This window comes from Podarcis erhardii (assembly GCF_964252035.2).
Source record: "Podarcis erhardii genome assembly, chromosome: 1".
NCBI classification, from domain to species: Eukaryota; Metazoa; Chordata; class Lepidosauria; order Squamata; family Lacertidae; genus Podarcis; species Podarcis erhardii.
In genome coordinates, this window is record NC_138497.1 from 119,780,673 (window position 1) to 119,793,289 (window position 12,617).

The 12,617-nt window shown below is 46.6% G+C and overlaps 1 protein-coding gene and 1 long non-coding RNA gene across 6 annotated transcripts in view; one reads left to right on the forward strand and one right to left on the reverse strand.

The window, feature by feature from the left end:
* The window catches only part of DYNC1I2 (dynein cytoplasmic 1 intermediate chain 2), a 35,916-nt gene extending 32,705 nt beyond the window's left edge, over nt 1-3,211 (reverse strand). For 3 of the 5 annotated variants that reach the window (XM_081875309.1, XM_081875310.1, XM_081875307.1), the window contains exon 1: nt 3,053-3,211. The gene's annotated coding sequence lies outside the window, so the exon portion shown is untranslated. Of the gene's footprint in view, nt 1-3,022 lie in introns of all 5 variants that reach the window. The other 2 variants (XM_081875311.1, XM_081875308.1) reach the window with 2 other exon arrangements.
* LOC309335767 lies at nt 3,194-7,858 on the forward strand. The gene is made up of 2 exons (XR_014153716.1): nt 3,194-3,343; nt 7,374-7,858. It is a non-coding gene; the product is annotated as an uncharacterized lncRNA (long non-coding RNA).
* The last annotated feature ends 4,759 nt before the right edge of the window (nt 7,859-12,617 follow it).

A 12,617-nucleotide genomic window follows, 5' to 3' on the forward strand; every position in this document is an offset into this window, starting at 1 on the left:
TACTGTATTGCTGCGACATGCCTTACAGAGTACAGTATTAGCAGGAATTGAATGAATGGATGCAAAAGTCACTCTTGTACTCCTGAAAAGTTCTATTATGAATGTTAATACTTTAAACAATTTTGAGGTTAAACTAATCCAGTTAAGTAACCTTTCTTTCTTTTTTCAATGGCAGAGACAAACAATAATGCCACTAGGACTGCCTCTGGTGTGTTTCCATCATTTCATAAAAAGCACAGCAACCTGCCAGACATTGACTATTCCAGTGCATGCTTACTCAGAACCAAATTCTCAGAAGCAAATTCTGCTTCCTTGCAAGAAAGGGACCACTCCTACCATAACTCTGCACAGGACCTCGCAAACTAATCCTATGCTGAATTAAGACATGCCCAAACAATGACACTCAGGCAAGCAATGCTTGAATCACGTTAAAGCAAGGATGGGAAGCCTGTGCCCCCCTGAAACATACAACTGTAGAGTTGGAAGGGACTAGAGTCATCTAGTCCAACCCCTTGCAACGCAGGAACTTCAACACCCATCAGCCCCAGTCTGCCTGCTCAGCAGTTAAGAGATTATAGGAGCTGCAGTCTAACAACATCTGGACGGCCACAGGTTCTCCAGACACAGGTGCTTCCACGGAGGATTAGAGTCAGGGCTGGCCCACCCATTAGGCAAGGTGAGGCAACCACTCACCCAGGCAGCACATCCTATTGCCAATCTTTCTTCCTGTTTTAAATCATCCTTGATGCCTTCTTCTCTGGCAGGGAAGGAGGCACCATTCTAGGGTCCTCCTCAGGTGCCAAAATGCCTTGCCCCAGCCCTAATTATAGCCCATTTCCATTGCAAAGCTGTAACTGGCTGAAGTGGGCTCTGACCAAGCTTGTGCCCCTACCTAAAATGTGTTGTCAGATTTCAGAGGATCAGCCCTGTTAAGTGGGCAAAAACCTATGAAGAGTAATGGGGGGGGGGCACCTTAAGAGGATTTTATGGCAGAAGCTGAGGCAGGTTCTGGTCTACAGAAGACTTATTCAGTACAAAGCTGCACCGTCACCCCAAAATCCGTGACTACGTTGAGACTGCTGTAAACATTAAATGGGCAGCGGGCAGCAAAAGCAACAAAGTACCTCTTGGATCCTACCGGTTCCATTTCTGCAAAAGTGAGCAACTCTAGTCTAGTTGGAATTGGGTATCTGCCCTAATCGATGGAAAGAACATCCATGCTGGTGGGCATAAACTTGGCCTTGGCCTAGAACTGGAGGCTTAAAAGGTGTGGAAAAAGCTGCCGCAGAAAATGGGGGCATCAGAAGAATATTATTATTACTATTACTATTACTACTATTACTATTGCTATTATTATCTATATACAGTGGTACCTCAGGTTACATATGCTTCAGGTTACAGACTCCGCTAACCCATAAATAGTACCTTGGGTTAAGAACTTTGCTTCAGGATGAGAAGAGAAATTGTGCTCCGGTGGTGCAGCAGCAGCGGGAGGCCCCATTAGCTAAAGTGATGCTTCAGGTTAAGAACAGTTTCAGGTTAAGAACGGACCTCCAGAACGAATTAAGTACTTAACCCGAGGTACCACTGTACCGCCCTATACCCGCAGGTCTTGGGGTGGTTCACAGGATAAAATCACAATACAAAAACACAAAATACATAATGAAAACTAAATACAACAACCCAGTAACGCCCCCAACACATTTTAAAAGGACACTGAATGTCAATCAACCCAAGATCTGGTGAAAAAGGAACGTTTTTGCCTGGCGCCTAAAAGTTTATAATGAAGGTGCCAGGCGAACCTATTTGGGGAGAGCAATTCCACAGATGAGGAGCCACTATGGAAATGACCCTTTCTCGTGTTGCAACCCTTAGGACCTCTTGTGGATGAGGCACACAAATGAGGCCCTCAGAAGATGATCTCAGGGTCCAGGTGGGTTCATATGGGAAGAGGAGGTTCTTGAGTTATTGCAGTCCTGAGCCGTTGAAGGCTCTATAGGTCAAAACCAGCACTTTGAATTGGGCCCGGAAACTAATTGGTAGCTGACTAATTGCAGTCGGACCAAGACATAGCTGTCAACGTTTCTCTTTTTTAAAAAGAGAAATTCCCTTATTCCAAATAGGATTCCTCACAAGAAAAGGGAAAAGGTGACAGCTATGGACTAAGACCAGTGTGATATGCTCAAACCGTAACCAGGTCTTTAAAAGTAATTCCAGTATAACAATAATTTATTATTTATACCCTGCCCATCTGGCTGGGTTTCCCCAGCCACTCTGGGCGGCTTCCAATAAAACACTAAAATACAATAACTTATTAAATAATAAAAGCTTCCCTAAAGAGGGCTGCCTTTAGATGTCTTCTACAAGTTTGGTAGTTATTTTTCTCTTTGACATCTGGTGGGAGGGCGTTCCACAGGGCGGGCGCCACTCCCGAGAAGGCCCTCTGCCTGGTTCCCTGTGACCTCACTTCTTATAGTGAGGGAACTGCCAGAAGGCCCTCGGCGCTGGACCTCCGTGTCCGGGCTGGATGATGGGGGTGGAGACGCTCCTTCAGGTATACTGAACCGAGGCCGTTTAGGGCTTTAAACGTCAGCACCATCACTTTGAATTGTGCTCGGAAACGTCCTGGGAGGTCTTTCAAGACGGTATGACATCCCCCCCCCCCCATCACGGTAAGACACTTTCGCTGCTGCCAACACGGGAAGCAAAAGCGCCCGGAGATACAAGGGAAGCAGACCGAAGGCCAAGCAAGCAAGCGCCGCTCTGAGAGGAAAGCGACAACCACGCGCGGGCGGGGCAGGGGGAGAGGCGCGGCTCCGGGGCGTCGCCCACCCCGTGGCTCCACCCCTCCTCCTCTCCGCGCGCGCCCCCCCTCCCCTCGCGCCCTCAACGGTCACAGGCTGACCGTTACTCCTGAGGCCACGCGCCTCCGAAGCCGCCCAGGGTCTCTCTCTCTCTCTCTCTCTCTCTCTCTCTCTCTCCCCCCGCCCCCCGCCGCTTGGAGGAAGCGGGTGGGGCTCACCCCGCCGGCGGTCTCGAAGGCCGCGCTGACCTGTCACCGGGGCTTTTCCTCCGCTGAAATTGCCGCCGGCGGCTTTGCTCCGAGATGCTCCTACACAAAGGGCGGCGGGGAAGGGGCGAGACGGCAGCGGCTTCCAATAAGGAGGTTGAGACCCAAAGCAAAGCCCCGCCGGAGACAGCTCCGCATCACCTGACGAGACGCGCATGCGCCGAAATGAGGCGAGGAGACTGGACGGAGCAGCCGCCGCCGTCCCTTGCGTAGCTTGGGCGTTGGGGAAGCGTGGAAAGGGGGCGCATGCGCGCGGCGAGAAACGCGGGTGACGTACGTAGGTACGTACGCCCTCAAACGGTCGACGGGCGGAAGGGCGGTTTGTCTGGGGGCCCAGGACTAAGTTGCTCCACTGTTTTTCTGTGTGGGGTTTTTTGTTTTTAATGGAGCGAAGGAATCAGTCAGACACTTGCTGACATTTCTCAGATATAGCGTTGGTTAAGGGGAGTGTAAGGACTACAATTCCCAGCATGCCATGCGGCCAAGCCTCGTTACGGCCCGCTTGCCTTACGGTCAAGCCTTCAGCCTCTTCTAAAAGGAGGAAGAGCGGTGCATTCTGGGAACTGCCATGAGTTGTCCCGGGGCGAATTGGGAATTGCAGTCCGCTTTCCGCGCTTGGGTTGCATGAAGGAAGCCGAAAGTGAACCCGTTGCTTGCTCTCCATCTGGTCCGCCGGCTGAAAGTGAGGCGCATCCTTACATTGTGCAGCGCTTGCCAAATGCAATTTACTCAGCGGATGTTGGTCCTGATAGGGGTTTCTGCTGTTTTTTTCATAGCACAGGTTGCCCGAAATCTGATCCGGACGACGTGACCCACCCACTCGGAAGTAAATCGCACTGAATTCAAGCTGTGTGACTCCCAAGTAACGGGCAACAAAAGAACACAGTAGTTCTGCTGGGCGTTGTCGGTTGCGCTTGCTTTTGGCCCCGAGATCTGATCATAGCTGTCAGCTTTTCCCCTTTTCTTGCGAGGAATCCTATTCGGAATAAGGGAATTTCCCTTAAAAAAAGGAAAACGTTGACAGCTATGGATCTGATGCGTGTGCGCCAATTAATGTTGCAGTAGCATGTGCTTTCTCCTCACCCGGCACCCATTCTAAGAAAACAAAACAACAAACAAAAACCACCAGCAGGGTGATTCGCTGCTGTTCATTTCTGGGAGCCCCTTCTCCATAAGGACAGAAACAGCACTTTGACATTGTCTGCTGTCTCTGCCTTTGGCTGGACGTTTTACAGAAGGTGCAAAGGCACTGCCATAACTGCCCATGCTGCAAACTCTTCAATCTTCGGACCCATTTCCTCCTCTGGACACAAGACGTTTGCACTTCTTTGAAGCTGAACATAGAGCTCGTCTTTCTTCACTCTTGATATAGGGAACTTGTGGCCCCTCAGAAATTGTTCAGACACCCAACATCTGCAGTCATCATGGCCAGTGGTCAGGGAATGATGGGAGTTCGTGTCTAGCAACACCTAGAGGGCCAAATATTGTCTAACCCTAATCCCCTTTTCCAATATGCTTAGTATAAATTATTAGGAACTTGAGCAGGCCAGTTGCCCTTTCCCCCGCAATTGCTCCAGTTTCCTTTCTTTTCGCTTCATTACATTGATTACAGCTTTGTCTTAGGAAAATAATCAAACTTGAATTTTTCTCTTATCTCTCATCAGATGAGAGTTTGAACAGTGCATCTGTGTAAACAATAGAGGCTATTATGTAGTTAGTTATTTTGTACAATTTATAGAATATCTCAGACCTTAAAGAGGCTGCTCCTTCTCATATTGCCAGTATTTATCAGGGAAACATGAGTGAATGGCTAACTATCATTTGTAATGTTCAGAGACAACTCACATTGCTTAAAAGCAGGTTGACAGCAGGATATATGAAGACATTTTCAGGGCCATTTTATATTTCTGCTGGTTGGAGTTGTGCAACCTGACACCATAATCTCCGTGTCAGTTGTATAGATATCCTCAACTACTGTCACTCTTTCTGACAGCTTTCATAGCTTTACTGACAATGCTCGTCCAAGGAATACAATCAATGCCAGATCTACAACATTTGCCAAAGGGGGCAAAAGTATGCACTGTCACCCTGTTTTGTGATGCTGACTGCCCTCCCTCAGGAAGAAAAACTCCGCATTTCTGTCTATTGCTCCATAAATCTGTAGATACAGATTTGTTTTAAGACCATTAAAATCAAGCTGCAGCAGAACTGAACTACCGTATTTTTTTAAACTACCGTATTTGAGGGTTTTTTCAACAATCAAGCAGTGTATAATTTTTATGAAATAAACAAATAAATAATTAACATCCATATACTGAGGGACTAGAAACTTAGTAAATGAATATATCTTCTAGTTGGGGTAAATATGTGCATATACAGTATATTCCAACTAGAAGAACTAAGGTTAACAGCAGCAGCAGCCAAAACCCCTGGAATGGGGCATTCCAAGGAAGGTGTTGGGCAAGTCCCAGATCTGCTGAATCCTGAACTAGTCCCACTGCCAGGGGCAAAACTAGGCTTTATTTCATCTGGGTCAAAGACCTAATTTGGCACCCACAGACCCAATGCACATTTGCGTACACACACAGGCTGGGAGTCTCAGAAGGGTGAATGGCACCCTTCTGGAGCCTTCACCTGGGGCAAAAGACCATGTCTAGCTTTCCCCCTCCCCCCAGTAGCTACGACTCTACTCCCTGCCATCACATGACAGTATCAGGCCTGATCTGTGGGCAGAAGAGGAGTGGTGGAGACTACCTCACCAGCCTGACCCTTCCAGAGAAGAAGGAGACAGTTCAGAATTACAACAGGGGTTTGAGGGAGACCACAGCTCAGAGGCAGATGAGGGGAAAAGCTGGGAAATAATGGGAGAGGAGGAAGAGGAAGAGGAAGAAGAAGAAGAAGCACCAGGGGAGCAACAGCTGATGGACTTGGTGTCTTTAGAAAGCAATCCAGACTTCCCCTTTCCCAGAACCTGGTGGGCATTGAAAGTAGGAGAGCAAAGAGCTCAAAGGCAGAGGGCAAATAGCAGCACCCGTAGCGATAACTCATGAAGAAGTGGAAGAGACAGGGGGTGGAGATTCACTCAGGGCAACACTGTTATTCAGAGAGGCTGCATTCCCAAGCCTTTCTGTGTGAATATTGAATAAAAGCAGATGATAAGAACTTTTCCAGTGTGGTGTAGTGGTTAAGAGTGGTAGTCTAGTCTAGTAATCTGGGGAACCGGGTTCGCGTCTCCACTCCTCCACATACAGCTGCTGGGTGACCTTGGGCTAGTCACACTTCTCTGAAGTCTCTCAGCCTCACTCACCGCACAGAGTGTTTGTTGTGGGGGAGGAAGGAAAAGGAGAATGTTAGCCGCTTTGAGACTCCTTCAGGTAGTGATAAAGCGGGATATCAAATCCAAACTCCTCTTCTTCTTCCTTGTCCGTTCTTGGCAGCCTGCCATGGGCGTTGGTTCCTCTGCCGCCTGACATCTGGACCCAGGCACTGTGAGGCTGGTGCAATGATCTGCCTGCTCCAGCCAGCCACCTTCCCCCCTGGTCAGTGTGCACAACAGTGTTGTGGGTGTGTTGGTGTCCCATTGCTCTGTTAAGTCTCACCCAGGTTAGGACTGGTAAAATGTGCTCTTGCACTCTTCTTAGGATCTGGGTTTTTTTTTAAAGTACAGAAATACCTGCATGTATGCCCAGAACAGAAAAGGGCAGTGGGAGGTAGTGAGGAGAGTGACTGAGGGGAGAGACAAAAAAAATTCAACAGCTGGATACACTGCATCAAGCTCTGCCTGGTGTTGTGGATGGGAAGCAGCAGAATAAGCAATGAATATCCATGACTGAGGAGACGCAGCAGTGTTTGGAAGCGAGCGTGTCAAATGTGCAAATAGAAAAAAACAGATTTGAACAACCTATTTGCAATATAAGGCCCCTGTCTGGAAGAATTCTTCACACCTACTCACACTTCTCTGAATAGTGCAGAACTGATGTTTTGCTCTCTTTGCAAAGCCAGTGAACAATCTACAGTAGGGACATTCTTCAGTTGTGTGTGTTTTCAAGTACCTTCCACATGTCTTCTGAGTGCACCACTGCGCATTGCTCTGGTTTCTGCTAGTCTGAGTACCAGTCATTGTATTTCAGGGATCCACCGACAAACATTAACTGATAGGCCAGTCTCCTCTTACAAGGTAAAAGTCTTACTTCCCTATTATTGTTATTATTGTTCTAGTCTCTCCTTTTCCTTTTATATTTGTTACATCGTTAATACGCTTCCCCTATTATTCCCTTTGACTGATACACATTTCCTTCTTTAGTGTCAAAATAAGGTGACGGTGAATCGCGAGTCCCTCCTGAGATGAGTACTCCTGCAATCTAGCAACCTTTGCCACGAAAAACATACACTCGTGAATGGGCAAGCACTTAAGAGCGATTCACCGCCGAACATTATAGAAAATAGACCTACACGGGTTCAAAGAATACAAGACCAAGTTCCCCTTTCCTTGGTTTTGGTCCAGCAAGTACGGCGCTCTAATTTTATTCCTATTATGTGGTTAAGAGGCGAGAAAATGAAAGCTTCCTAAAAGGCCCCCAAACCTCTGCTGTTGCAGTGGTTTCTAAAAGCAAGAATGGAAACACCGAAAAGATTGGCAGAAAAGGAACCATTTAAAGAAACATTGTAGGCTACTGTATATTCTGCCCTTATTCTCTGCCCTTCCCATTAGTTTGCATTTGACAGGGAGAAAGGCAAGGGAACATGTCTGATCGTTCAAAATATAATACAGCCCTGTTTCTAAAGGAAGTGCTGTATTGCTGCTGCTTCATCCACAGTGCATGGGTTGCTGTTCATTTTCAATGAAGAAAATCAAGATCTTTGCAAGGGATGAGCTTGTTTAGTTCAGAATTTACAGTTTCTCCTTTCACGAACCGAAAATCAGTTTGATCCTTGTTTCAAGCTCCTGTCTAATAATTCTTAGAGTACTGGGAATCTGGATTGGAATGGAAAATTAAGGAGAGAGGTCCCCCCCCCCCCGTCTATTAAGGTGAATGGTTTTAAACCTAGAGATTTCAAGACATCATATTTCCCCATTGTCATATTGGTCTTTCCTTCCCAACCTCAAGGGGATAAAGTAAGCAACAGAAGGCGCAAAGCTGCTGTGTTTTCCAGCATGCAACATACATTTCGCTGGTACGTACGCTCAGAACAGTTAGCATTCTCTTCTTGCTGGCAAATTTTTATCCAGTAAATGCTCCTAACCATAGGTGCCATCTCCACAGGTCACAGTAACTCTTAGTGTTCAATTTCCTGTGGAGTCAATCGGTCCTGTCTGTCAGTCTGCCTTAATACATGCAGCCTTTATGCTTAGAAGAAGAGCAGTTTGTATGGGTTTTCGCAGGAAAATAACTTCGGCTCAAGTGCTGGCATAAAAGCACAGGTGGCAACAGAGACAAAGGTCCGTTTCGCACAAGGCTTTTGGTTACAGGAAACAGACCTCTACATGCACAAAGGATGTGGTTCATCTAGGTTCAGTACAGCACAGGAAAAATTTCCTCCAATAATTGGTTGGCGCCTGTCTGTCTTGAGAGACAATGGAGTTCACCTTCAGGGGTGAAGTCAAACTGATGTGTTAGCAGCACCAAAGTGACTCCCTGGGGTGCAAGACTGGGCAGTGTGTATGGAGGTCCTGGGCTGCCCATACAAAAAGACCCCACTCTCCGCCTCGCTGATGTGGTCCAAAGGAAAGGACAGCAATACGTTTGGCACCAGCTTGGCTGCAGGAGTTGCCGGAAGGAGGTGTGCAAGGTGCCATCCAACCACCTTAGGGACTCCACTCTGGGTTTGTCTAGCTTTTTCTTCTCCCAAATATATCCTTCCCAAGTTGACAAGCCCCATCTGCCCCTCACTTCCCTCTACAGCATGTGTAGAAACTGCCTTCTTGATCGTTGGACCCACCACTGGTTTTGTCCGCTCAATCTGCCAGAGCCTGTCACCTATATTGCTGTGACTCTCACTTTGCAGTCTGCTAATCTAAATTGCGTATACAAGAAATGCTGTGCGGTACAATCCTAAATATGTCTACTCAGAAGCAGGCTCTGTTGAGTTCAATGGGATTTGCTTCCATGACGCTGCCATGTGAATATCCATTATTTCTTCTAGCTTTCAAAGATTCAAACAAAGTAAACTGCCACAGGTACACACACGTTTGTTACTGAGCTGAGAATGGACTAGTCTAATGTCGTTTACATAGATCTGCCCCGCTATGGAATCTGATGCTTAAAGCGGCCACATGGGATGACTGGTCCTTCCTCTACATAAGAATTTCTTCCTACATACATAAAAATGTAGGGCTGTCACCACACAACCACCACTGGATAATTGGTAGTGCCATGTCGCAATTGTGATGGCCTGGGACTCGGGCTCAGACTCAGAACCAGAGGAGTCTCAGTCCACACCGGATCCTTTGCCTCAGGCGGCATCTGAACCTAGTCTGGGGCCTGATTCTGAAGAGCCCCAATCTGCACAGGTTCCCCTGCAGCAAGCACCAGCTGAGCCAAGTCAGGGGCCTGAGCCTGCCCTGGCTCCAGATGCAGGGATTACCTTGTTGCCTTCAGCTGGGCTGATAGCACTTACAGCTGCTCCACTACCAGTTGGGTCAGGAGAGGCTGAGGCGGCCTCTGGGTCTGGTAACCCACTGACATCTCCTGAGCTGCAGAGACTAAGGTCTGAGAGAAGGAGAGACCTGGGTACTCGCAGGAGGAGTGCTCGCCTTCGGGGAGACAGGGAGATGAGTCACCGGGGGATCAGGACCGGCCTTTACCCCGACAAAGATAAAAGGCTGTCGGACCCCGCCCCAGGTTGCGGGAGCAACATTGCTGTTTGCCAGAACCTGCCTGAGACCCTGTGCCTGACCTTGCCTGGTTTCCTGCCTTGTGTCCTGCCTTGGCCCTGTTGGACTGACTCCTCGCAGAACCCTTGGATTCGGGACCGGATCTGGACCGTGTTGTTCGGGTTACCCCCGGGCCCAGCACAGCAATACTGGATTTGCATGAAGTTAGAATGATGTGATCCACCCATGGGATGCAACTGCTATTTGCTCCCCAGTCTCTAATATGGCAGGGCAGGGCCATACCCAAGGCTGTGTACTGGACAACCATTCATTTTCCTTCTGTCAAGACAATACAGCGTGATGAAAATCCTATCTTTTCCAGATACTAAGTGATCATAAATTATTTGATTGTGAAAATACAGGCTGTTCTTGTAGCACAGAATCTTTGGCCAGAAGGCATCTGTCAGTCTTTCAAGCGACCCTCTCTTTTTCGTCACTGCTAAGCGACATTGCAAAACAAAACCTCCTTTTATTAAAAGTGCTCAAATTGTGCACGTTTCCCAAAATGGGCATTTATGAAACGTTCGAAGGGACCTTTCATTCAAACCCGTAAAATCTGTTAAAGCAAATTTCATATATTTCCATTAAGGAGACAAATGACTTCTCGTAGGCAAGGATCAAATGCACCAGAGAGCCGGTATGCTGTCTTAATAATGGGAGGTGGGCTGTGGAGGGTGGGAGAAATGATGGAACACTTCCAGTTCAAAGAATTCAGTGCTTTTCATTTATGCTGGAAATAATGTGAATGATGTAACCTTCACCTCCCAGTTGCAAAGTTATCAGGCAAGGCAGACATCACTAGATACATCACATTTCTGACGTGAAAATGACTAGAAGGCTATTTCCTTCTATTTCTTTCCTCCTGAAAATTGTTCAAGATCTTATTGTAATATATTGGGGCGGGGAGCCTGCATAATGTTGCAGGCGACAAAGAACTCGGCTAGAACCTCTCTGAGAGATTATTGCTATTCTGTCTTTGTGCTGATTGAAATCCAGGATGTTTATATCCAAGCCATTACGAGACACTGGCAAATACCTTTCTGCCCCACTGGAAATGTAATCTTTCTATTGAACATTTTACCCTGGTGAATTTCGTCTGCAATAGGAATGGGCAGTTTTGCATTTGAATCAAATAAGGTCACTGCTTTGCATAAATTGGTGTGGAATATACTCTGCTTGCCTTTAGATGAAATTGATCCGTTGTTGGGTTGAACAGAATACATGGCAGTAAATATTTGGACATAATTAGGTTCCTTTTAAGTCTTGGTGAATGCAGAGTAACAGTGAGATGCCCAGTGTCTCTAGGTTGGTTTAGGTATAAAACCCAGATAGTTTCAGTATAATAATGCTTTCAGAAATGGTCCTGTTATCGCTTAATATTAAATCCACATTGTTGAATATACAGTTACAATGGTGTAATCCTTTGTATCTGAAATAAAATCAAGAGTTTTTGCCAGTGGGTACTTCCAAACAACAATGAAAAGACATTTTTTTCTGCTAACACTATAATAGTGCTAACTCTATTCAGCAGTGATTGTGCATGTATTTAGTTTCCATTCAAAGGAAAAGGAAATTCTCTGGAAGAGATGAGAATCTTTCTCTAACCCCCACAGCACACACCTATCGCCTACCATGGTTTTTAAAAAACCCTGCTGTAATTCACGGTTTCTTCCTGCATGGCACCTCAGCAACTGTTTTATGGCTATAGTTGAAAGAGGGAGGGAAAGAAATCCCACTCAGGGTGGTTTACAGCAATTTAAAAATTACGGTGTTGTAAAATACAATTAAACTACAGTGGTACCTCAGGTTAAGTACTTAATTCGTTCCGGAGGTCCGTTCTTAACCGGAAACTGTTCTTAACCTGAAGCACCACTTTAGCTAATAGGGCCTCCTGCTGCTGCCGCGCCGCCGGAGCACGATTTCTGTTCTCATCCTGAAGCAAAGTTCTTAACCTGAAGCCCAATTTCTGGGTTAGCGGAGTCTGTAACCTGAAGCATATGTAACCTGAGGTACCACTGTATATTTAAATACAGCGGGTGGGATTCAGCTAACTAGTCCCCCTAGTGGAAGACCTCGCAAGGAATTCTGCTAGTGCAACAGGGCTTTCCCCCTCTCTCGCCCTCACCCATGTACCCCTATGCCCCCCCCAATTGGCTCTGGTGTGTGTGTCGGAATAATCCCCAAAACAACCCACAGGGAGAGGGGGGTTCCATTTGGCAAGCTGAAAAGCTTGCACTGATGGAACAAATGCCATACTGCTTCACTGGATTCCTCCCAGTAAAACCACAATGCAAATATGTTAAAAATAAAACAAAGTCCAAGACATAATTTGAGCAGCAAATATGTCCTTGTTTTGCATATTTTAAGAGAGGATACTTCAATGAACCCAAACTTTCCTTTGGTCTTTCAACCCCCATCTTCTTCCTGATAGAAGAGTGAGGTTTTATTTTAAGTATGTGCGGATAGGACTGCAATCTTCATATAGTAAATATATGTAGGGAAGTGATATTTTGACTATATAGCTGCAGTCAAATCAGCTAATGCACAAGAGCATTCAGCAAGATTAAATAAAAATCGCAAACCGCGTATGGAAAGGTATCCAAGTGAGTAAACATCAAACAAGAGATTATTCTTCTTTGTGAGGAATCTGTTCCAGCAAAAAATTGAACCAGG